Source organism: Hypanus sabinus, chromosome 13 (genome assembly GCF_030144855.1).
Source record: "Hypanus sabinus isolate sHypSab1 chromosome 13, sHypSab1.hap1, whole genome shotgun sequence".
NCBI lineage: Eukaryota > Metazoa > Chordata > Chondrichthyes > Myliobatiformes > Dasyatidae > Hypanus > Hypanus sabinus.
Window position 1 is genome coordinate 78,038,332 of NC_082718.1, and position 27,031 is coordinate 78,065,362.

General features: G+C 42.1%; 1 pseudogene; it reads right to left on the reverse strand.

Moving 5' to 3' along the window:
- The window catches only part of LOC132403380 (aldehyde dehydrogenase, mitochondrial-like), a 55,410-nt pseudogene that overhangs the window by 724 nt on the left and 27,655 nt on the right, over positions 1-27,031 (reverse strand).

Below are 27,031 nucleotides of genomic sequence, written 5' to 3' on the forward strand. Positions count from 1 at the left end.
TATTTTGGCTTTTACTTCGCTTAAAGCTAGGAGGGCGCTCTTGCTTAAATGGAAGGATGCCGTTCCGCCTACTCGTGCTCAATGGTTACAGGATGTTATGTCATACTTAAATTTAGAGAAGATCCGATGTTTAGTTTTTGAGTCTAGCCAAGACTTTTATACATCATGAGGACCATTCGAGTTATTTTCAAAACCTTAGATTTGTTGAAAAAGTACAGATGGTGGCTAATAATATATTTTATTATATGAAAACTTTTTTTCCTTTTTTTCTTGCTTTTCCTAACAGCTCTGACTTTGGTAGTGGGTTTAGATTCTTTTTCTGTATAACAAAATTATTATATTTCAATATTACGATTTAATTTAATTTTTATGAATACAGGGTTTTGTGATTGTAACTAGTTTTAATACAATGTATTTGGTACTATTTTATTTTTTTCTTCTGACTTATATATCTTGTATTCCTCTATGCAGAAACTAATAAAAACATTGAAAGAAAAATAAACACGATTATTCATATTATGCGGATTTTCCCATACCAGATAATTAATTACTTATGTAATATTACTCCGTAGCAATTGCAGAAAAGTAGTGAATTTTCCAATACAAACAGCTGTACATAAAATTTTGGTAAGAGCAAATATATTCTCTCTTAAAAGAAAGCCAGACAGGTAACACAAAATTGATTGGTTTTCAAGAAGACTGCAAACTAAATAATACTTTGTTATAAGACAAGGAAATTGAGAGGTACTTAACTCAGTAGGAAGATTAGAAAGGTAGAGTATTTCATAAATGGTGTGAGGCTTACTTACAAGGCATACAGAGCAGGAAGTAAGTCTTCCTACAACCATACAGTGTTTGTTGAGATTGCAACCTAAAGTTTCATGCACAATTTGATTCACTGCCTCAAAGTCTGTGGGAAGGCTGTCTGGGGGAAGATGACTCCTAGGGCTGTATACTCCTTATATACTTCGATAATAAACGTACTTTGAACTTTCAAGGCAGATACATCTGCCTTTGAGGTGATGCACTGAAAATACACTGGACTGGTTCCTGGCATGACAACGTAATGATTGACTGGAATTGGCCATACTGTCTGAAAATTAGAAGGTCAGGTGATCTGATTGACACTCACAAGTTTAATAGAGTGGCGATGATGAGGATGTTTTCTGTTCTGGGAGCACCAAGTAGTAGACAACTTGCAAGATGAGGAAGAACAACTTCTCTGGAATTCTCTCTGCAGAAGACCGTGGGTCAGTAAGTATATTTAAAGCTATGGTAGACAGACTTTTATAAAACAGGAGTCCACAGGTATGGGTTAGAAAAATGAAACTGAGGTCATAGGTTAGACCAACAATGCTGTTACTGAATGGATTGGTGTGGTGAACTATGTGCCTGTCGGGACACGCCCCCTGCTGACTGCTCCTGTGGCTCCTCCCACAGGCCCCTGTATAAAGGCGATCTGAGGCCTGACGCTCGGCCTCAGTCTCCAGGACATAGTATGATAGACACTCACTCCTGGTTCCTTCTTCCAGTCAATAAAAGCCGATATCTCGCCTTATGTCTCAGTGTGAGTTATTGATGATGCACATGGTCACATGGTCTTATCCTGCACCATCATTCCCATAACCAACAAGAACTAGGCAATGGCACTTCTGTCTCACAGAATCCAAGTTGAAATGAGAAGCAGACACAGATATCAGAACAGACTCAGTCAATGTGTGTGTGTCTTTTGCTACTAGCACACAAAGGAATTTAAACTGCGAACAAAAGGTTGTCACCCTCTACCTCGTTGGCATGGTAACTGTATTTCACAATCGTACACAGTCACATTTCCTTTTCTGGTTTCTGATGAAGGGTTGACAACGTGACGTTTGTGATGATTTGTCTCCAGATTTCAGAATTGGCTTAATTATACTGTTTTTATTGAAGAAATTATTGTTGTCACATGTTGTCACTGAACAAAAAATTGAAAAGCACAAGATTTTTGTGCACACTGGTCATTACAAATTAGAGGGAACACTGAACTGTACTCAGTAGTCATGTACCTCAATAGCTTTTTAAAACTCATGGCCACAATTGAGTAAAATAGACACTAATCTAAGGAACAGCTGCTCTTGATGGTATTTTACAGTCAGCTGTTCTAGGTTACCTTGGCATTTAGGAAAATAATGTTTTTCTTCTGAATATTGTGTATCTAACTGTGCCCACAATGCTGCTGCAAGTATGTTTTTCATTGACCTGTGCATGCATGTACTGCTGCACATGACAATAAATTCAATTTGATTTTAGAAAAGGGAAAAAATCCAAAAGAAGTCAAGAGTGGGATGTCTCGGGCTTACGCAGGGAAACTCACCAGACAGTTCCTGCACGTAAACCATGAGAGACGTAATTGGCCTTATTGAGATCATTGGTGAAAACTGCTGCTGCAAGTCCATATTTGGTATCGTTTGCTCGTCAGTTACCTCCTTCAACGTCTTAAACTTCAGAATCTGCATCACTGGTCCAAATATCTTTAAGTAAACAAAAAAACTTACATTAATTGAATTAATAACTCACTTTTATAGATTTTATAATGTTTATTGCAAGGTGATGAACCGAGAGCTTGGATACATACATGGAATTATGATGTAGTGGCCATTACGGAGACTTGGCTGGCACCAGGGCAGGAATAGATTCTCAATATTCCTGGATTTCAGTGCTTTAAAAGGGACAGAGAGGGGGGGAAAGGGGAGGAGGGGTGGCATTACTGGTCAGGGATACTATTACAGCTACAGAAAGGGTGAGTAATGTAGCAGGATCCTCCTTTGAGTCAGTATGGGTGGAAGTCAGGAACAGAAAGGGAGCAGTTACTCTACTGGGGGTATTCTATAGGCCCCCTAGTAGCAGCAGAGATACCGAGGAGCAGATTGGGACGCAGATTTTGGAAAGGTGCAAAAATAACAGAGTTGTTATCATGCAAACACAAGGAAATCTGCAGATGCTGGAAATTCAAACAACAACACACACAAAATGCTGGTGGAACACAGCAGGCTAGGCAGCATCTATAGAGAGAAGCGCTGTCGATGTTTCTGGCCAAGTCCCTTCGTCACGACTAACCGAAAGGAAAGATAGTAAGAGATTTGAAAGCAGTGGGGGGAGGGGGAAATGCAAAATGATAGGAGAAGACCGGAGGGGGTGGGATGAAGCTAAGAGCTGGAAAGGTGATTGGCGAAAGTGATACAGAGCTGGAAAAGGGAAAGGATCATGGGACGAGAGGCCTCAGGAGAAAGAAAGGGGGGGAGCACCAGAGGGAGATGGAGAACAGGCAAACAACTAAATATGTCAGGGATGGGGTAAGAAGGGGAGGAGGGGCATTAAAGGAAGTTAGAGAAGTCAATGTTTATGCCATCAGGTTGGAGGCTACCCAGCCGGTATATAAGGTGTTGTTCCTCCAACCTGAGTTTGGATTCATTTTGACAATAGAGGAGGCCATGGATAGACATATCAGAATGGGAATGGGACGTGGAATTAAAATGAGTGGCCACTGGGAGATCCTGCTTTTTCTGGCGGACCGAGCGTAGGTGTTCAGCGAAACGGTCTCCCAGTCTGCATCGGGTCTCACCAATATATAAAAGGCCACACCGGGAGCACCGGACGCAGTATACCACACCAGCCGACTCACAGGTGAAGTGGCGCCTCACCTGGAAGGACTGTCTGGGGCCCTGAATGGTGGTGAGGGAGGAAGTGTAAGGGCAGGTGTAGCACTTGTTCCGTTTACAAGGATAAGTGCCAGGAGGGAGATCGGTGGGAAGGGATGGGGGGACACGAGTGGACAAGGGAGTCGCGTAGGGAGCGATCCCTGCGGAAAGCAGAAAGGGGGGGGAGGGAAAAATGTGTTTGGTAGTGGTGTCCCGTTGGAGGTGGCTGAAGTTACGGAGAATTATACGTTGGACCTGGAGGCTGGTGGGGTGGTAGGTAAGGTCAAGGGGGACCCTATCCCGAGTGGGATGGCAGGTGGATGGGGTGAGGGCAGATGTGTGAGAATTGGGAGAGATGCATTTGAGAGCAGAGTTGATGGTGGACGAAGGGAAGCCCCTTTGTTTAAAAGAGGAAGACATCTCCTTCGTCCTGGAATGAAAAGCCTCATCCTGAGAGCAGATGCAGTGGAGACGGAGGAATTGTGAGAAGGGGATAGCATTTTTGCAAGAGACAGGGTGGGAAGAGGAATAGTCCAGGTAGCTGTGAGAGTCTGTAGGCTTATAGTAGATATCAGTAGATAGGCTGTCTCCAGAGATGGAGACAGAAAGATCAAGAAAGGGAACCAGGAAATAGACCAGGTAAATTTGAGGGCAGGGTGAAAGTTGGAGGCAAAGTTAATGAAGTCAATGAGCTCAGCATGTGTGCAGGAGGCAGCGCCAAAGCAGTTGTCGATGTAGCAAAAGAAAAGAGGGGGACGGATACCCGTATAGACTTGGAACATGGACTGTTCCACAAAGCCAACAAAAAGGCAGGTATAACTGGGACCCATACGGGTGCCCATGGCTACACCCTTGGTTTGGAGGATGTGGGAGGAGCCAAAGGAGAAATTATTGAGAGTAAGAACCAATTCCGCTAGACGGAGGAGAGTGGTGGTAGAGGGAAATTGGTTAGGTCTGGAATCCAAAAAAAACCGAAGAGCTTCGAGACCATCTTGGTGGGGGAATGGAGGTATATAGAGACTGGACGTTCATGGTGAAAATAAGACGGTGGGGGCCAGGGAACTTAAAATCATTGAAAAAATTCAAAGCATGAGAAGTGTCACGAACATAGGTGGGAAGAAATTGAACAAGGGGTGTTAAGACAGTGTCAAGATATGCAGAAATGAGTTCAGTGGGGCAGGAGTGAGCTGAGACAATAAGCAAGCTGAGTTGTTATCATGGGTGACTTTAACTTCCCTAATACTGATTGGCACCTGATTAGTTCCAAGGGTTTGGATGGGGCAGAGTTTGTTAAGTGTGTCCAGGACAGATTCCTGTCCCAGTATGTTGACAGGCCGACTAGGGGGAATGCCATACTAGATCTAGTATTATGTAACGAACCGGGTCAGGTCACAGATCTGTCAGTTGGTGAGCATCTGGGGGACAGTGATCACTGCTCCCTGGCCTTTAGCATTATCCTGGAAAAGGATAGAATCAAAGAGGACAGGAAAATTTTTAATTGGGGAGGGGCAAATTATGAGGCTATAAGGCTAGAACTTGCGGGTGTGAATTGGGATGATGTTTTTGCAGGGAAACGTACTATGGACATGTGGTCGTTGTTTAAGGATCTCTTGCAGGATGTTAGGGATAAATTTGTCCCAGTGAGGAAGATAAAGAATGGTAGGGTGAAGGAACCATGGGTGACAACTGAGGTGGAAAATCTAGTCAGGTGGAAGAAGGCAGCATACATGAGGTTTAGGAAGCAAGGATCAGATGGGTCTATTGAGGAATATAGGGTAGCAAGAAAGGACCTTAAGAAGGGGCTGAGAAGAGCAAGAAGGGGTCATGAGAAGGCCTTGGCGAGTAGGGTAAAGGAAAACCCCAAGGCATTCTTCAATTATGTGAAGAACAAAAGGATGACAGGAGTGAAGCTAGGACCGATTAGAGATAAAGGTGGGAAGATGTGCCTGGAGGCTATGGAAGTGAGCGAGGTCCTCAATGAATACTTCTCTTCGGTATTCACCAATGAGAGGGAACTAGATGACGATGAGGACAATATGAGTGAGGTTGATGTTCTGGAGCATGTTGATATTAAGGGAGAGGAGGTGTTGGAATTGTTAAAATACATTAGGACGGATAAGTCCCCAGGGCCTGATGGAATATTCCCCAGGCTGCTCCACGAGGTGGGGGAAGAGATTGCTGAGCCTCTGGCTAGGATCTTCATGTCCTTGTCGTCCACAGGAATGGTACTGGAGGATTGGAGGGAGGTGAATATTGTGCCTTTGTTCAAAAAAGGTAGTAGGGATAGTCCAGGTAATTATAGACCGGTGAGCCGTACGTCTGTGGTGGGACAGCTGCTGGAAAAGATTCTTAGAGATAGAATCTATGGGAATTTAGAGAATCATGGTCTGATCAGGGACAGTCAGCATGGCTTTGTGAAGGGCAGATCATGTCTAACAAGCCTGATAGAGTTCTTTGAGGTGGTGACCAGGCATATAGATGAGGGTAGTGCAGTGGATGTGATCTACATGGATTTTAGTAAGGCATTTGACAAGGTTCCACACGGTAGGCTTATTCAGAAAGTCAGAAGGCATGGGATCCAGGGAAGTTTGGCCAGGTGGATTCAGAATTGGCTTGCCCGCAGAAGGCAGAGGGTCGTGGTGGAGGGAGTACATTCAGATTGGAGGGTTGTAACTAGTGGTGTCCCACAAGGTTCGGTTCTGGGACCTCTACTTTTCATGATTTTTATTAACGACCTAGATGTGGGTGTAGAAGGTTGGGTTGGCAAGTTTGCAGACGACACAAAGGTTGGTGGTGTTGTAGATAGTGTAGAGGATTGTCGATGATTGCAGAGAGACATTGATAGGATGTAGAAGTGGGCTGAGAAATGGCAGATGGAGTTCAGCCCGGAGAAGTGTGAGGTGGTACACTCTGGAAGGACAAACTCCAAGGCAGAGTACAAAGTGAATGGCAGGATACTTGGTAGTGTGGAGGAGCAGAGGGATCTGGGGGTACATGTCCACAGATTCCTGAAAGTTGCCTCACAGGTAGATAGGGTAGTTAAGAAAGCTTATGGGGTGTTAGCTTTCATAAGTTGAGGGATAGAGTTTAAGAGTCGCGATGTAATGATGCAGCTCTATAAAACTCTGGTTAGGCCACATTTGGAGTACTGGGTCCTGTTCTGGTCACCTCACTATAGGAAGGATGTGGAAGCATTGGAAAGGGTACAGAGGAGATTTACCAGGATGCTGCCTGGTTTAGAGAGTATGGATTATGAACAGAGATTAAAGGAGCTAGGACTTTACTCTCTGGAGAGAAGGAGGATGAGAGGAGACATGATAGAGGTGTACAAGATATTAAGAGGAATAGACAGAGTGGACAGCCAGCACCTCTTCCCCAGGGCACCACTGCTCAGTACAAGAGGACATGGCTTTAAGGTAAGGGGAGGAAAGTTCAAGGGGGATATTAGAGGAAGGTTTTTCACTCAGAGAGTGGTTGGTGCATGGAATGCACTGCCTGAGTCAGTGGTGGAAGCAGACACACTAGTGAAATTTAAGAGACGACTAGACAAGTATATGGAGGAATTTAAGGTGGGGGGGTTCTATGGGAGGCAGGGTTTGAAGGTCGGTACAACATTGTGGGCAAAAGGGCCTGTACTGTACTGTGCTGTACTATTCTATGTTCTATGTTCTTTGTTATCTGTTGTTCTTTTTTTGGGCTTCTTCTGTTTTTCATGGATGGCTGCAAAGACTAATTTTAGTTGTATACTGTATATGTTCTCTGATAGTAAAAGGAATCATTTTAACCATTCGAATAGATCCTTCTGCCCCTTCAAACTGCGCCACCCAGAAGTCCCCCGATTTAACCCTAGGCTAATCACAGGACAATTTACAATGACCAATTAACCTTTCTTTGGACTGTGGGAGGAAATCGCAGCATCCAGAGGAAACCCCCGTGGTCACAGGGAGAATGTAGAAATTCACTTGCAAATTCAGATGGCAAGAGGTAGCTGGTAATTCCAGCAATAAAGGTATCTCAGAATCAGAATGTGTGACATATGTGTGAACTTCGTTATTCTGTGGCAACGGTACAGTGCAAGACTTTAAATCTTAGTATAAGTTACAAGAAAGAATAAATAGTGCCAAGGAGGAGAGTGAGGTGTTGATCATGGACCGGTCAGAAATCAATGGCAGAGGAGAAGAAGCTGTTCCTAAAACCTGGGGGTCTTTTGACTCCTGTACCTTTCCTCTAATGGTAGTAATGAGAAGAGGGCTTGTCCTGGTTGATGAGGGTCCTTAATGATGGATCCTGCCTTCTTGAGGCATGAAGCTTTTAAATATTGTTTCTTTCAGATTAAGCATTCTGCCAATTTGCAAATGGATGACCTTCAAAGTTCAAAGTAAATTTTGAGTCTGTCCTGTGCACCTCCATCACTGTGTGGTTTGGAGCCGCCACCAAGCAGGATAGAACCAGACTACAGCGCACAGTGAGGACTGCCGAGCGCATCATTGGAGCCTCCCTGCCCTCTATTGTGGACCTGTACTCTTCCAGGTTGAAGAAGAGGGCGGGGAACATCATAAAGGACTCCTCCCATCCTGCGCACAGACTGTTTGAACTGCTTCCGTCTGGTAGGCGCTTCAGATCCCTCCAGACTAAGACTAATAGGCACTGGAGAAGTTTTTTCCTTACTGCGGTCTCTTTGCTGAACAGTTAACTGCCGGTTAACTATTACTTGGATTGCACTACCTGTATGTATAATCTATATTTTCATTTATATTTATCATCTGTTATGAGCAGAGAGACATCTGCCGGAAGTAAATTCCGTGTATGTGTACAGGTACTTGGCGATTAAAGTCTGATTCTGATTCTGATTCTGATTATCAAAATACATATATGTCACCATGCAGGCATACTCAGCAAATCTATAGAATAGTAACTATAACATGATCAATGAAAGATCAGGTGGAATGCAGTAGACAACAAGATGTGCAGATGCAAATATACATAGCAATAAATAACGAGAACGTGAGATAATGAGATCAAGTGTCCTTAAAGTGAGATCCTTGGCTGTGGGAACATCTCAATAATGGGGAAAGTGAGATGGCAGCAGTGAGAAAAGTCATATTTTGACACAAATTATTCCACTGATTTTCCTCCTCATTAATACCACACATCCCTCAATTATGGCTTCATCACTAACACACCTAAGGACAATGATTCACACGACAGCATGGCTGAGGTTGGTGTAAACACCTGTGTGAACTAGGTATGCAGGGCAGTGACTGGAGGTGGCCTATACTGAGGTATGAACTTCTTCGAGGTTTCAGAAGGGTTAACATCAGAAAGTTTACTGGTATATAATCTTTTCACAGCATAAAGCATTTTGTGGTCACACTCATTTTATAAAAAATGAAAATAAAGGACAACATAACATAAAGGAAAACAGTTGGATAATAGTGCTGAAGATGAGGGAGCTGGTTTACAAACAGAGGCAATGTGTAGTGAGGAGAGGCTGTCAATAGGGCAAAATTATAGTCATCAGGATGAGTTGTAATGTAAAAGGCAGATAAAATCGAAAAGGGTGAATACAGGACTGAAGGTGATATATTTGAATGCATGTAGGATATGTAATAAGGTTGGTGAACTTGCAGCACAGTTACAGACTGGCAGGTAGGTTGTTGTAGGCATCACGGAATCATGGCTGAAAGAAGCTTATAGCGGGGAGCTTCATGTCCAGGGATACCCATTGTATCAAAAGGACAGGTAGGAATGTAGAGGTAGTGGTGTTGCTTTGTTGGCAAAAACTGAAATCAACTCATTAGAAAGAGGTGACATAGGGTCAGAAGGTATTGAATCACTGTGGATAGAGCTAAGGAACTGCAAGGGTAAAAAGACCCTGATGGGAGCTATATACAGACCTCAAAACAGCAGTAAAGATGTGGTCTACCAATTATAATGGGAGCTAGAAAATGCATGCCAAAAGGGCAATGTTACAATAATAATGGGGGATTCAACTATACAGATAGATTGGGAAAATCAGGCTGGTGCTGCATTCCATGAGGGGGAATTTCGAGAGCGCCTACATGTTGGCTTTTTAGAGTAGCTTGTGTTTGAGTCCACTAGGGGATCAACTATTCTGGACTGGGTGTTGTGCAATGAACCAGAATTGATTAGTGAGCTTAAGGTAAAAGGTTGAATATTGTATACATTCTCTGATATTAAATGGAACCATTGAACCTTTAGGGCAAGTGATCATAATATGCTGAAATTCACCCTGAAATTTCAGAAGGAGAAGCTATGGTCAGGTGTAGTGTATTACAGTGGAGTAAATGGAATCACAGAGGCATGAGAGAGGAGCTGGCCAGAATTGTTTAGAAAAGAATATTTGGCAGGGATGATGGCAGAGCAGTAATGGCTGAAATTTCTGGAAGTAATTCAGAAGGCACAGGTATATCCCAAAGAGGAAGAAGTATTCTAACGGCAAGATGACACACCGTAGCTAACAACAGAAGTTAAAGGCAAAAAGAAGTCATATAATAGTGCAAACATTAGTGGGAAGATGGAGGATTGGGAAGCTTTTAAAATCCAACAGAAGGCAACTAAAAAGTCATGAAGAAGGTAAAGATGGAATACAAAAGGAAGCTAGCCAACAATATTAAAAAGGATACTAAAAGTTTCTTCAGGTATGTGAAGTGTAAAAGAAAGGCAAGAGTGGATATTGGAGAGGTAGTAATGGGGCACAAGGAAATAGTGGACAAACAGTCCTCACTGTAGAAGATATTAGCTATATGCTGGAAGTTCCAGGTGTCAGGGGGCATGAAGTCCATGAATTTACCATTACTAAAGAGAAGGTTTTTGGGAAACGGAAAGGTCTGAAGGTAGATAGGTCACTTGGACCAGATGGTGTACACTCCAAGGTTCTGAAAGAGGTGGCTGAAGAGATTGTGAGGCATTAGTAATGATCTTTCAAGAATCACTAGATTCTGGAATGGTTCCAGAAGACTGGAAAATTGCAAATGTCACTGCGCTCTTCAAGAAGGGAGAGGCAGAAGAAAGGAAACTATAGGCCAGTTAGTCTGACCTCAGTGGTTGGGAAGATGTTGGAGTCGCTTATTAAGGATGAGGCCTCAGTGTACTTGGAGGCACAATTGGCGTGGTTTCCTCAAGGAAAAATCTTTCCTGACAAATCTGTTGGAATTCTTTGAAGAAATAACAAGCAGGATAGACAAAAGAGAATTGGTGGATGTTGTGTACTTGGATTTTCAGAAGGCCTTTGACAAGGTGCCACACATGAGGCTGTTTAACAAACTATGAGCCCAAGGTATTATAGGAAAGATTCTAGCATGGATACAGCAGTGGCTGATTGGCAGGAGGCAAAGAGTGGGAATAAAGGGAGGCTTTTCTGGTTGGCTGCCAGTGGCTAGTGGTGTTCCACAGGGGTCTGTACTGGGAACACTTCTTTTTACTTAATATGTCAGTGATTTGGATGATGGAATTGATGGCTTTCTTGCAAAATTTGCAGACAAAATGAGGTTAGGTGGAGGGGAAGGTAGTTTTGAGGAAGTAGAGAGGCTTCAGATAGACTTAGATTATAGGAATGGGCAAAGAAATGGCAGATGAAGTACAGTATTGGGAAGTGTATGGTCATGCACTTTGGTAGAAGAAATAAAAGGCTTGACTGCAAAGGGACTTGGGAGTCCTTGCGCAGGATTCCCCAAAGGTTAATTTGCAGGTTGAGTGTTTGGTGAGGAAGGCAAATGCACTGTCAGCATTCATTTCAAGAGGACTTGAAAATAAAAGCAAGGACGTAATGTTGAGATTTTATAAAGCACTGGTGAAGCCTTACTTGGAGTATTGTGAGGAGTTTTGAAACTGGAGAGGGTTCAAAGGAACTTCACGGAAATAATTCTGGGTTTGAATGGCTCGTCTTATGAAGAACGTTTGATGGCTCTAGGCCTGTAATCACTAGAATTCAGAAGAATGAGGGGTGACCTCAGGGAACCCTATCAAATAGTGCAAGACCTTGACAGTTGGATGTGAGAGGAAGTTTCCTATGGTGAGAGAATCTAAGACCAGAGGACACAGTCTCAGAATAGAGGGACACTGTTTTGGAACAGAGATGAGAAGGAATTTCTTTAGCCAGAGAGTGTTGAATGTGTGGAATTCATCACCACAGGCAGCTTTATGTACATGTAAGGCAGAGGTTTATAGATTCATGGCATGAAGGGATTTAGGGAGAAGGCAGGAGATTGGGGCTGAGACAAAAAATGGATCAAACATGATGAAATGACAGAGCAGACTCGATGGGACAAATGGCCTAACTCTGCTCCTATATCTGATGGTGTTATGGTCTTATAACAAATTGTTGAAACTAGTTGATTTCCCTTTAAAAAAGAGTCTTTGCTGGAAACATCGACAGTCTATTCATTTCCATAGACGTTGCCTGACCTGCTGAGTTCCTCCAGCATGTTGTGTGAGTTACTTTGGATTTCCAGCATCTGCAGAATCCCTTGTGTTACCTGTGGTCCTTGCTCATTCCTGGCGTCAAATGGATTTCCCACAGTACGAAGTTTTGCTCTTTCCACACTCTTCTCTACAAATTCATCGTACACAGATTCTTGAACGTAAGTGCGTGATCCAGCACAGCAGCATTGCCCTTGGTTGAAGAACAGAGCTGCATGGGCCTCCTCAACTGCGTAGTTCACTGGAGAATGGACTAAAATCAGTTTGAATATTTTTAAATAAGCATTTGCTAGGAGGGAAGAAAACTGAAAACAATTGTCATTTTCCACTGAAAGAACGAAACATAGAACAAGTAAGATATTAGTTCTCAGAATCTAGCAAGACCTTTTCCAAGATCAATTACCTTCTAATTTTCCTTCACAATGCTAACACCTTACAAAAGTGGGGAATAAATACCGCTTTTTATAATAGATCTTTACTTAGGACCACTTTGAATTAATAATATTAGGAGCTCAGAAATTTTTAGAAGAGAAAGCAAAGAGAAATTTTCATCTTTATTTTTCATTTGAAAAATACAACATTAAATATTTTAAAATGTATTTGCACACAAAGTTTTGTTAACATGTCAGATTGATCACTTTTTATTTCAAAGGCCACGAAACACTGTTTCTGCCTTCACAGAAGCTGCTGGCCAGCTAAATATTGAGCATTTTTCCCTATATAACAGACTTACTGTTACAGCTTTTACCCTGACAAAGTTTATTGTAAACTTGCTTGGCTTTAACACTAAAAAAAAAGCAGAATGAGACTGAACGTGGATTTTTCTCCCTCCTTCCTACACACTGATCCAATGTAATCACTAATGTGAAATTGTTCAATTTGCAAGTTAAGTAGCAATTCTTACCATCAGCATCAGAAAATATAATGTTAGGACTTTTCCCTCCCAGCTCTAATGTCACCTTTTTCAAATTACTTTTTCCTGCAGCCTGTTGGATCAGATGGTCAACCTACAAGAGATCACAAAAAAAGATTTAAACTTCTGCCAAAAGGAGATTAAAAAAAAAGTATAATAATTGTTCAAGAAACTATTACATATTGAGCCATACAAGACTACAGTTATCGCTTTCTTTCCTTCTGTATTTATAAATGTTCTAAATTACCTCAGGATTGTATCAGCTTCTGAACTTGTGTAATACTTGAAATCTCTTAACATTAATATACAAAAAGCATTTGAATAGAAATACACAGACAGATTATATTGTATCAGTATATCATGTTATTTTGATAACAATGCATTCACTTGGTTGTCAACAGTTCAGTTTAAACCCTGTTAATTCTGGTGACTGAAGCAGCATACCAGCACGATGAGAGGATTAACCATAGTCAACCTGACGGCTACAATTCTAGAAACATTTTGTGTTTCTAGAGCTCACTGAAGTTACTGGAATCACCAGGAGATAGTTGGCAGGTGAAGAAACTATCTTGATTCAAGGCTTTGGCACAAACTGATTGTAATTTATCTGTTGTTGGTGCGTGTACTCCTTTAAAAAGTGTAGATGAGTTTCAAGTAGCACAGGCTAATTTTAAAGTGGTACTGGCTTTTGATATTTGAAGCTCCGAGATGAGATGGCAAGTACTAACAAATGTACTGTTCATGTTGGCTGCACAGATTAATGTTAATTAGCTTGTAGAGCAGAGGTACTACCAGCATGGCTTAACTCTGCATCAACACCCTGTGCCCATCTGGACAATTTCAGGATGTTTTGCATTTTCCTTTCAGTGTTTTACAGCATGGCTGGCTCAGAATCAGAATCAAGTTTAATATCACCAGCATATATTGTGAAGGTTATTGTTATGCAGTGGCAGTACAGTACATAATAATAAAAAAAACTAAATTACAGTACTGTATTTATGTACAGTACACACTTAAAAAAAGTTAAATTAAATCGTGCAAAAAGGTAATGAGGTAGTGTTCATGTGTTCAATGTCCATTCAGAATTCTGATAACAGAGAGGAAAAAGCTGTTCCTGAATCACTGAGTGTGTGCCTTCAGGCCTTTGTACCTCCTCCCTGATGCTAGCAATGAGAAGAGTGGGTGATGGGGGTCCTTAATGATGGATACCAACTTTTTGAGTCATTCCTCCTTGACGATGTCCTGGATATTATGGAGGCTAGTGTCGATGATGGAGCATACTGGGTTTACAACTTATTTACAGCTAAATTTCGATCCTGTGCGGTAGTACATAGCTTCCTACCCACCATACCAGACACTGATGCAGCCAGTTAGAATTCTCCCAGAGGTACATCTGTAGAAATTTGCAAGCATCTCATGTGACACAACAAATCTCCACAAACTCTTAATGAAATATAGCTACTGTCGTACCTTCTTTGTAATTGCTTCAATATGTTGGGCCCAAGGTAGACTCTCAGAGATGTTGACACTTGAAATTGCTCACCCTTTCTACTTCTGATCCCTTGATGAGGATTGTTTAAGCAGTTAATTATAAACCATTTATCTTTCTACAAGTATTGACTGCAGAAATTTGTTTGCTAAGAAAGGTGACAAGAATAAGAACTGAATTTTATGGAAACCAGCAAAAGATAAGTTTTGAGAGAAAATGTAAAGAGAATTTGAAAGAAATTTATGGAAGACTAAACAACTTTCAAGGGTATGTCAAAAAGAAAGTGGGTAAAAGTGCGCCTTAAGAATGAAGATAGGAGACATTACGGAGAAATAAGGAAATGGTCAAGATATTAAAAATATTCAGTCAGGATCTTAAAATGACAGTAAGATTCAAGCGGCATATTTCTTATCTGTTTCAAAATTTATTGCTTATTCGTTTATTATTATTGTTTCCTCTTTTTGTATTTGCACAATTTGCTGTCCTCTACACTCCGGTTGAATGCCTTAGTTGGGTGGTCTTTCTTTGATTCTGTTACTATTAGTTACTATTCTATGGATTTGTTGAGTATGTCCACAAGAAAATGAATCTCAGGGTTGTATATGGTGATATATATATACTTTGATGATAAAGTTTACTTTGAATCATTTCTAAAATTCTATGTTAATCTTATAGCGTTTCTAAACTGACCTCTGTGGATCCTGTACCAAAAATTCTGCAGGTTGCTCGGGATTGGAAAATGGACATGGGCTTGGAAAAAAAGATTGTGTTTCCCCCAGACATTGCAGCTACAACACTCTGGCCAGACATGGTCCTGTGGTCCACAACAGCCAAGCTGGCATATGTTGTGGAATAGACAGTACCATGGGAAGTGTGTTGGCACATGGCCAAGTGGTTATGGTGTTCGTCTAGTGATCTGAAGGTTGCTAGTTTGAGCCTTGGCTGAAGCTGCGTGTGTCCTTGAGCAAGGCACTTAACCACACATTGCTCTGCGACAACACCGGTGCCAAGCTGTATGGGTCCTAATGCCCTTCCCTTGGACAACATTGGTGGCGTGGAGAGGGGAGACTTGCAGCTTGGGCAACTGCCGGTCTTCCATACAACCCTGCCCAGGCTTGCGCCCTGGAAACTTTCCGAGATGCAAGTCCATGGTCTATCGAAACGAACGGAGGCCTACACATACATACACACACCATGAGAAGATGGTGTTGAGAAAGCTTATGAGAGGAAAAAGTCCAAGTACTCTGAACTGTCAACTGAAGCTGCCCAGAACAGCTGGAAGACCAAGATTTTCCCTGCAGAAGTGGGATGCAGGGGATTCGTGGCTACATCTATGACCAGTCTATTGAAGAAGATGGGCGTGAGGGGTTATTCACTCCAACAATCAATCAGGTATGGAACTGAGAGGGGTGTATCTGGGACACCAGTTAGCACCGTTGAGCCCTCTGGATATGTCATGGACTTATTAACGAAATGTCAAAGAAGGAGGGTGCCCACCTGATGACCCCAATGAGGTACCTACCTTCCTTGTCACCACTCCAAGTCCACTGCCAACAAACCAACGTCGAGAGTGCTGACTTATCAACGAGATTGAAACGTGAAGTCCTATTAGCTCTATTGTAAAAGCAACTTTATCTACATCCATATGGGAGGCAATAGCTGCTCCTGCAGTTGGTCGAAAACCAGGAATGATATTGACTACTCCTGGTGGACATCCAGCCTGTAATGAAGAGAAAAGGTGACACAGACATTAAGAGTAAATAACAATTATTTTATTAATGAACCAATCATAAATAACAGCAAACACTGATATCCCTTACTTTATTTGCTTCATTAAAATTCAGGAAACTCTGTAACTGTGGACTCACTTTGAATGGTTATGATCAATACTCAACAAGCCTCTGATGACCTTTCTGAATATTTCAAGGCAAGAGGGAAGACTTCCTGTAACACCGGTGTTGCGCTCGTGTGACTGGTCGCCACACTCTACATGAGAAAAATCAAATTACATAGCATGACACTAGGTGCTTTTAGGCCAATAGAAGCTCTAGATAGCGTAAGGAGGCAGGTAACAGAAAACACAAACTTCTGGAGACAAGTTTTATTTATATAAAAAAAAGATATAATAAGTCTTTACATGAGTAAGAACACTTCAAAATTCCAATATTCTGTTTAGATTCCAAATCTCAGATATCAACAAAAACCAAATTCCTGTTCAGTTAGAATCAGTGATGTTCATTAGAATAACCTTTGTTACTCCAAATTCTCTAACTAATGAGATCTAGTGTTATTCCCTAGTTGAAGGTTTGCAGACAAACCTTTCCCTTTTATTTATCCCAAATTAGAAAAGTAATTGAATTCCTATTCTTAAGTATTATGGTTAACTTCAGTTTCAGTTCAAGTCAGTATTTCTACAAATTCTACAATTATATATCTATACTACACGTATTTTCTCCTTTCACAACAATTCTCCAACATCACAACTGTTAAACAAAGTAAATCCCATTCGGTAACTTAGCAAAGTCTTTGTACAAATAATCAGTTCTTGCAGAAAATCAAATTCAGATCATTAGACCATAAGACATAGGAGCAGAATTAGACCATCTGGCCCACTGAGTTTTCTCTGCTGCTCAATCACGACTGATCCTTTTTCTTCTCCTCCTCAACCCCAGTTCCCGGCCTTCTCCCCGTAACCTTTGATGCCGTGTCCAATCAAGAACCTATCAATCTCTGCCTTAAATACACCCAACAACCTGGCAACAAATTCCACACATTCACCACTCTTTGGCTAAAGAAATTTCACCGCTTCTCTGTTTTGTAAGGGTGCCCCTCTATCCTGAGGCTGTGCCCTCTTGTCCTAGACTCCCCCACCATGGGAAACAACCTTTCCACATCTACTCTATCTAGGCCTTTCAACATTTGGAAGGTTTCAATGAGATCTCCCCCCTCATCCTTCTGAATTCCAATGAGTACAGACCCAGAGCCATCAAATGTTCTTCATATGATAACCCTTTCATTCCTGGAATCATCCTTGTGAACGTCCTCTGGACCCTCTCCAATGCCAGCACATCTTTTCTAAGATGAGGGGCTCAGAACTGTTCACAATATTCAAGGTGAGGCCTCACCAGTGCCTTATAAAGCCTCAGCATCACATCCCTGCTCTTGGATTCTAGACCTACTGTAATGAATACTAACATGGCTCTTGCCTTCCTCACCACTGACTCGACCTGAAAGTTAATCTTTAGGGCGTTCTGCACAAGGTCCTTGGCAGCCCTGATTTTTGGATTTTCTCCCTGTTTAGAAAATAGTCCGCACATTTATTTCTACTACCAAAGTGCATGACCGTGCATTTTCCAACAATGTATTTCATTTGCAACTTTCTTGCCCATTCTCCTAATCTGTCTTAGTCCTGCATCCTACCTGTTTCCTCAACACTACCTGCCCCTCCACCAATCTTCATATCATCTGCAAACTTGGCAACAAAGCCATCTATTCCATCATCTAAATCATTTATATACAGCATAAAAATAATTGGTCCCAACACTGACCCCTGCGGAACACGGCTAGTCACCGGCAGCCAATCAGAAAAGGATCCTTTTATTCCCACTCACTGCCTCCTACCAATCGGCCATTGCTCTAACCATGTTAGTAACTTCCCTGTAATATCATGGGCTCTGAACTTGGTAAGCAGCCTCATGTGTGGCACCTTGTCAAAGGCCTTCTGAAAGTCCAAATATACAACATCCACTGCATCTGCTTTATCTATCTTACTTGTAATCTCCTCAAAGAATTCCAACAGGTTCATCAGCCAGGGTTTTCCCTGAAGAAAACCATGCTAACTTTGTACTATCTTGTCCTGTGTCACCAAGTACTCCATCACCTCATCCTTAATGATTGACTCTAAGATTTTTCCAACCACTGAGGTCAGGCTAACTGATCTATAATTTCCTTTCTGCTGCCTTCCTCCTTTCTTAAAAAGTGGAGTGATATTTGCAATTTCCCAGTCCTCTGGCACCATGTCAGAGTCCAATGATTTTTGAAAGATCATTTCTAATGCCAACACAATCTCTAACGCTACCTCTTTCAGAATTTTTGCTTTGTTGTATGCCCTTTCTTTTGCTTTACTATAGCTTTGACTTCACTTGTCAGCCATAGTTACGCTCTTTTAATTTTGAGTATCTCTTCATTTTTGGAACACAAATGTCCTGCACCTTCCTCATTTTTCCCAGAAACTCACACTATTGCTGCTCTGCTGACATCCCTACCAGCAGCTCCTTCCAATTTACTTTGGCCGATTCCTCTCAAGTCAAGTCAAATCACTTTTTATTGTCATTTCAACCATAACTGCATGTACAGTACACAGTAAAAATGAGACGTTTTTCAGGACCATGGTGCTACATGAAACAATACAAAAACTACACCGAACTACGTAAAACAACACAAAAACTACACTACACTGCAGACCTACCCAGGACTGCATAAAGTGCACAGAACAGTGCAGGAATTACAATAAATAATAAACAAGACAATAGGTGCAGTAGAGGGCAGTAGGTTGGTGTCATACCACTGTAAATTCTCTTACTCCACTGAAATACTGTTACATCAGATTTTACTTTCTCCCTATCAAATTTCAAGTTGAATGCAATCATCCTATCCCTCCGATATAATGCGTAACCTTGGACATTCAGCTCCCAACTACAACCATCCTTCAGAGATGGCCACAACATGGGAGATCCTGCTTTCTCTGTCTCCCAATGGCCACACATTTTAATTCCACGTCCCATTCCCATTCTGATATGTCTATCCATGGTCTCCTCTACTGTCAAGATGAAGCCACACTCAGGTTAGAGGAACAACACCTTATATACCGGCTGGGTAGCCTCCAACCTGATGGCATGAAGATTGATTTCTCTAACTTCCGTTAATGCCCCTCCTCTCCTTCTTATCCCATCCCTGATTTATTTATTTCCCCCCTCACTTTTTCTCTCTCTGCCCATCACTGTGCCTGTTCTCCATCTCCCTCTGGTGCTCCCCTCCCCCTTTCTTTCTCCTTAGGCCTCCTGTCCCATGACCCTTTCCCTTCTCTAGCTTTGTATCCCTTTTGCCAATCACCTTTTCAACTTCGCTCCACCCCCTCCAGTCTTCTCCTATTATTTTGCATTTCCCCCTCCCCCTCCTACATTCAAATCTCTTACTATCTTTCCTTTCAGTTAGTCCTGATGAAGGGTCTCAGCCCAAAACGTTCACAGTGCTTCTTTGTTCACAGTTCACAGATGCTGCCTGGCCTGCTGTGTTCCACCAGCATTTTGTGTGTAAGTAAATAAATAAATAAATAAATAAGTAGTTTGCTGCGATTGTTATGAGTGATGGACATAGCTGATGGAAATGGGGTGCAGAGTTAACCATTCCCAACCCCCCTCCTGAGAACTACGAACTATTACTGTTGCTATGCTGCTCATGAGAGAGAGAGATAAAGTCCAGGCAAGAACATCTGCTACAGATAAGAGGGGGAGAGAGACTGTTGATTTACTGTATTTTGACTCTTCCTGGATTATTTACCTTCCACTACAAGGACTTTATGTTGCTCATTAACATTCCTCAGGAGATAGCAGGAGTGGCCTGATTTGATGGACACGGTCATTCAGAGTTGATGGATAGCTGAGGCCCTGTGAGTGGGGATAAAAGATAGGTCTGGAGAGACACCCTTCAGACACACCAGTGGACACTGACTGAGTGTTGGGAACCCACAGAAAGGTGGGGGCTTCGGAGACCGAACCAGGAGATCGGTCAGTAAAGCTCACAGTGTTACAGCAGGGCCGGTGGGGACTTGTGTGTGTGTCCACTCATGCCAGAGTGATGAGTCCACCACAGAAGAATGGTCTAGCTGAAGACCAGAGGGGTCATAACTGAATGGCCACAACAACACGACGGATTAAGAAAGTCGCAAAAGGTTTGCCTGCTGCAACTGTCACTGTTACATCTCGCTCGCTCTCTGTCTCCAACGATTTCAACACCACAACCATAACTACTTCAGCATTTATGAACTTAACTCTATACTTTCCTATGACAATTCATTTACCCCTAGACATCGATAGAGCTTGTTTATTATTGATTATTATTATTCCTACACTTTTAGGTTTATTACTGCTAACTTGTTTTATATGTATATTTGCATTTTTGATATTGTATTGTGTAGTTTACTGATAAACACCTTTAGTTTGGTACCACCAGACTCCAATGGATTCTTCTTTCTCTGCTAGTCAGACACCCGGTTACGGGATATGTAACAAATTGGGGGCTCATCCAGGATTTGATTACCTAATGGGGGGGGGGGCAGTGAAAAGGGATAAAAGTAAAAGTTCCTTATCTGATCTGGTTGTATGGATAACCAGACAGGAAATCAGCAGAGATGGAAATTGACAAATTTTTAAAAGACCCGACTTCGGGGGCATTAGAGGATGCCAGGAAGGCGGAATTGGTGAGCGTTGCAAAACGATTAAATCTGTCGGCGGTGAAATCGTCGATGAGCAAGTTGGATATACAAAGAGCAATAGCTGTGCATTACATCGGATGTATTGGACCTGTTCCCTGAGAAAAAACCAGTCGAGGGTGAGCTTCAGATACAGATAGAAAGATTAAGGTTGGCTGCGGAGAAGGAGGAAAAGGAGCATGAGCTCCAGATACTCCAGATAAAGGAGACAGAAGCTGCAAGGCAGGGGGAGGACAGAGAGAAAGAGAGGCAGTTTGCGCTGGAAATGGAGAGGTTAAAGGCATCGCAGGGAAGAGACCAGGTTGCAAACCCAAATGATTGGTTCAAGATTGGTCGGGAGATCCAGTTGGTACCTCCATTCGAGGAGATGGATGTCGATAAGTTCTTCCTTCATTTTGAGAAAGTGGCTGTGAATCAGAACTGACCTAAGGAGAAATGGGCTGTTCTGTTACAGAGCGTACTTAGGGGGAAGGCCCAGCAAGCGTATTTGGCATTGTCTATGGATGAGTCTAAGGATTACGAAGAAGTAAAAAGGGCTGTATTGAGGAGTTATGAGTTGGTGCCAGAGGCACACTGGCAGAAGTTCTGGAACTTGAGAAAGCCGTGGAAACACACGTATTTAGAGTTTGTCCGTGAGATGCAAATGTATTGTGAGTGTTGGTGCGCCTCAAAAGAGGTCATTGGAGATTATGATAAACTATTACAGTTAGTACTGATGGAGCAGTTCAAAGGTTGTATCCCTGAGAGTATGAAGACGTACTTGGATGAGAAGGAGACAGTGACTCTGTCTGCGACTGCCAAATTAGCAGACGAGTATGCCTTAGCCCACAAGACAAAGTTTTCCTTAAATAAGAGCTACCAGGGGGTCAGTAGGATTGGCAGAGGAAGCCCACCGGCCAAGGCAGAGAATAAGCCGGGAGCTAGTGGAAAAGGTAAGGAGGAGGAAGAACAGGCTAGCAGGAAGGTTCCCAACTGTACGTGTTATAATTGTGGGAAAGCTGGTCATATAGCATCTAAGTGCTTTGCTCTGAAGAAGGAGACAGGAAGAGGGAAAACGGCAGTCCCGACTGGTTGCATTGAGTCGGTCAACAGATTGATGAGGAAGGCAAAGTTAGATAGAACACAAGAGGGGCATGAGAAGTTTATCTTGGAAGGGACAGTGTCTATGAAGGAGGGAGAAACCCCAGTTCCAGTGCGGATCTGGAGAGATACTGGGGCTGATCAGTCATTGATTCTAAGGAAGGTGTTAGACTTTGGTCCTGAGACTGAGACTGGGGAGGTTGTGTTAAAAGGTAGCAGAAAAGGGACTGAGGCTGTAACCTTGCACAGGATATTTCTGAAATGTGACCTGGTATCTGGACCAGTCAAAATAGGGGTGCAGTCGAAACTACCGATGGATGGCATGGACATCCTACTTGGTAACGATCTGGCAGGTGGTGACATGTATTCAGCAATGAAATTAACAAGTAAGCCTGTAAGTGCTGAGGACCCGCCCATAGATTCCAAGATTTATCCTGCATGCGCAATCACTCTCAGCATGTCTAGAAAGGCGGCTGAGAAAGGAGACAGTTTAAATGAGTCCAGGGTTGATTTAGCGGAGGAATTTTTGCTGAGTTTGTATGAAAAGGGGTTACCGGGGGAGAAGGAAAAGGATAGTGGGGTTAAGTAAAGTAAGGGAGACAAAGCAGATTTAGTGTTGTCAAGGAACGAGATTTTGAACCTGCTTCATAAGATACCCTTAGGTGGACACTTAGGAGTGAGGAAGAAGGTTATGGAGGCACAGAGTAAAGATAAGAAACAGATAAGGCAGTTAGAAGGTCCAGGGTTGGACATGAATGATCTGTCTGGCTTGACAGAGCTGTTTTCAGTTGAAGAAGTTAAGTGTGTTCCCGATGATATGAGAGCAGTCTTAGATGAAAAGGATGCCGCTACCTTGAGGGAGTCTGCTGGGTTAGCAGATGAAGTTGTCTTAACCCACAAGGTTGAGTTTACTCCGAAGGGGAGTTGCCCAGAGAGTAACTGGGAGGATCAGGGGAACTTTGAAAAGGGCACTGGTATTGAAAGCCTAGAAGAGGCAGTTGTCCAGTTTGCTTGTGTTCAGGATGTGAAGGATGTGGAGTCACAGGGTACTGAACATAGTTTGGAAGCTCAGAAGAAGTCTGAGGTATCTGATTTAGTTGAAAAGGAATGCAGTTCTTTTGGGTCAGATGGACTTGGTTCAGTGAAGAAAGGGTTAACATTGGCATCGGTAGAAAGTGAGAATTCTCAGTCACTTGTGTTAAAAGTTAGTAATGAGATGAAAGCTGGTGATGTGAATATTATTGAAGGGAAAGGGAAAAGTATTGTTCCTAAACTTTTGAATAAAGAAAATTTAAAGTCGAGTTTGGTGTCAGAACTGTTGACAAAAGTGAAGGGACCATTAACTAAACAGTGGCTTGTTAACAAGGTGCCTGTGAATCAATTACAGTTTGTTTTGGAATTTAAGGATAAACAACTTGGTGATGTTGTTCAAAGATGTGATTTGGAGAGGCAGAACTTAAAGTGTTGTTTTGACCAAGAGGGATCGCCTGTAGATGTTAAACGAGAAACTAATAGAATTAAAGATCCTGAAGATGAAATTAATGACCTGCTTAAAATTAATGAGTGGTTTGGAAGTTCAGCAAATGGGCTTAGTTTGGAAAACATTGATGATAAGCTAACTCCTATGAAAGGAGTCTGTGAAGGCCTATTCCACACTGGTGAGCAAGCTAACCACGTGAGGGTTAAGTGGAAAAGAGGCAAGAGTTGACCAAATGCCACTTTGAATAACAGGATCTGGTTCTGCGGGCATTTGACTTTTTTTTTGAACAAAGCATGTGAATAATAAAGACAACATCATGGAAGATTGAATGTTAAGTTTAAAAGTAAAATAGAGATTAGTATTTGCACAAACTTCTGTAATGTACCACTGTATAATCACACATGTATTGGTTCACACTTTGTAATATACACCTAAGCTAAGAACACAACCCCCTTGGTATTTTTGGCTAACACGAAAAATAAAAATAGGAGGTTATTAAGATGGAGTCTATTGTTACAGGAATTCAATATTAAAATACAACATGTAAAGGGGAGTGACAATATAATTGCTGATTGTTTATCTAGATGTTAATTTGAAAGTGTATCTGTATTATTCTTGTAGTTAAGACCACTTCTGTATTTTGTTAAACTCTGTAATTCAGTAATATGCTTTATTAGTTAATTTTCACTCTGGTGAAAATTCCCAGAAGGATGGGAATGTTATGAGTGATGGACAGACCTGATGGAAATGGGGTGCAGAGTTAACCATTCCCAACCCCCCTCCTGAGAACTACGAACTATTACTGTTGCTATGCTGCTCATGAGAGAGAGAGATAAAGTCCAGGCAAGAACATCTGCTACAGATAAGAGGGGGAGAGAGACTGTTGATTTACTGTATTTTGACTCTTCCTGGATTATTTACCTTCCACTACAAGGACTTTTTTTTGCTCGTTAACATTCCTCATGAGATAGCAGGAGTGGCCTGATTTGATGGACACGGTCATTCAGACTTGATGGATAGATGAAACCCTGTGAGTGGGGATAAAAGACAGGTCTGGAGAGACACCCTTCAGACACACCAGTGGACACTGACTGAGTGTTGGGAACCCACAGAAAGGTGGGGGCTTCGGAGACCGAACCAGGAGATCGGTCAGTAAAGCTCACAGTGTTACAGCAGGGCCGGTGGGGACTTGTGTGTGTGTCCACTCATGCCAGAGTGACAAGTCCACCACAGAAGAACAGTCTAGCTGAAGACCAGAGGGGTCATAACTGAATGGCCACACCGACACGACGGATTAAGAAAGCCACAAAAGGTTTGCCTGCTGCAACTGTCACTGTTACATCTCGCTCGCTCTCTCTCTCCAACAATTTCAACACCACAACCATAACTACTTCAGCATTTATGAACTGAACTCTATACTTTCCTATGACAATTCATTTACTCCTAGACATCGATAGAGCTTGTTTATTATTATTATTATTATTCCTACACTTTTAGGTTTATTACTGATAACTTGTTTTATATGTATATTTGCATTTTTGATATTGTATTGTATAGTTTACTAATAAACACCTTTAGCTTGGTACCACAAGACGCTAATGGATTCTTCTTTCTCTGCTGGTCAGACATCCAGTTACGGGGTACGTAACAATATATATAGAATAGATTGAAAATAAGTAGCGTGAAAACAGAAATAATATATTTTAAAAAGTGAGTTAGTGTTTATGGGTTCAATGCCCATTTAGGAATTGTCTGGTAGAGGGGAAGAAGTTGTTACTGAATATGGAAACTAAAGCAAAGAACTTCATGAAAAGAGAAAGATAAGATGGCAATTTTTGGAACAGCCAGGCACTTTTATATTTAGGGTAAGGCAAATTTCTGAGATAAGCAAAGGGGCCAATTAAAAGATACATAGCCACAGCATGTGCTGTATCATGTGCTAATACCCAGCCAATGATAAACCTTTGCTATACCACTATTCCACCAATAGGTGGAGACAGACACCACATATCATGAAAATATACTGTTATGTATCCCGTAACTGGATAACTCACCAGCAAAGATAGAGAGGTCTGTTGGAGTCTGATAGCACTATTTTCGAACGTTTTATTCATAAAGGGGGCACGAAATTAAGGTTAAACCAAACATTCAGAACATATACATCGGCCAAACTCAATCTAAAGCGCGGGTATAGCAATAATCATCATTAAGAAATAATCTCGACTGTTGTCTAGGGGATAATATATGGTCCGTTGGAAATATAAAAGTCACTCAGAAGTCTGCAGCCTTCAGTCTTTTTGGGGAATCGCTGGGTTTCATGTGTTTCAGAGAGAGTGAGGAGAAAACGGGAAAATTTGCCCAGGTCTTTGACGAAGCAACACCATTGAATCAGGGGAGCGTTGTTTCCCTGTTATTAGTTCGAAGTCCTTCTCGGTATTATCAGCCACCTGCTCCCCAGGCAAAAGGAGATGCGGAACGCACGTGGCTTTGTATGGCTTCCCGCTAGCACGGGAGCGCTGAGCGATGGTGGCCTTCTGGTGCGTCGCTGGGGTACTGCCTCCTGCAGTCCCCTTTTATCTTGACTTGCAGAGTTGTAGATGTCCATCAAAGTAGGGTGATGCAATCCCCACCCCCACATTGCCCGAGGGTGTCCATATCCATGGTAGCTGTCACGTAGCAGGGACATGCACGTCACACAGGTGTCTCTAAGAGCAATGGCCAAAACCGTTGCATTGTCTCTCATTTCCTGGGTCTGAGACCCGAATTAATAGTGCTCTTGCAATTCTCCGGAAGGAGGGGGCTGCTCCCGCCCCTTCGGCCCCTCAGAGCTGTGGTACATTCATAACAATACGAGTTTAAAAAATTCAAATTGTATGTGAGTAAAAACAACCAATTTAGTCTTGTTATAAACCTTTTTAAAAACATAAAAATCAATTCCAACACACAGAAGAGAAAAGAAGTTAATTTGTTGTGACAGAGAAGGAGGGAGTGAAAGAAATGGATAGAACAAAGGAGATATCTGTGAAAGGGCAGCACTATGGTTGCCATCTTCAGTCTGATACACTTACTGCTTCTGAAGATACTGTCTGACTTGTTGAGTGTCTTGTTTCCAGCATTTGCTGTTTTGCTTTAAGCTTGCCAATGATAATGCTTTTGAAAGTCAAGAATAGATAGTCAGAGATTGCTGGGGATTCTCTTTGCCCAGTATTGTAGGTTGAAGATGGTAGTTTTCAGCTTTATTTCAAAGTTGCCTTGAACATAGTGCACTTTGCCATGGGTTACTTTATCTGCAAATGGAGTTTGGCAATCATCCCCACATCTATCCTTAAGTCAGGAGGAAATTTATTAATGAGCAGTAGAATATGGCTGGGCTGGGAGCAGGACCCTGAGAAACAGCTTTGCTAAAGCTTCTTGATTTGCCCCATTCTGAGAGTATATGTCACCTGCTACCCAAGATGCA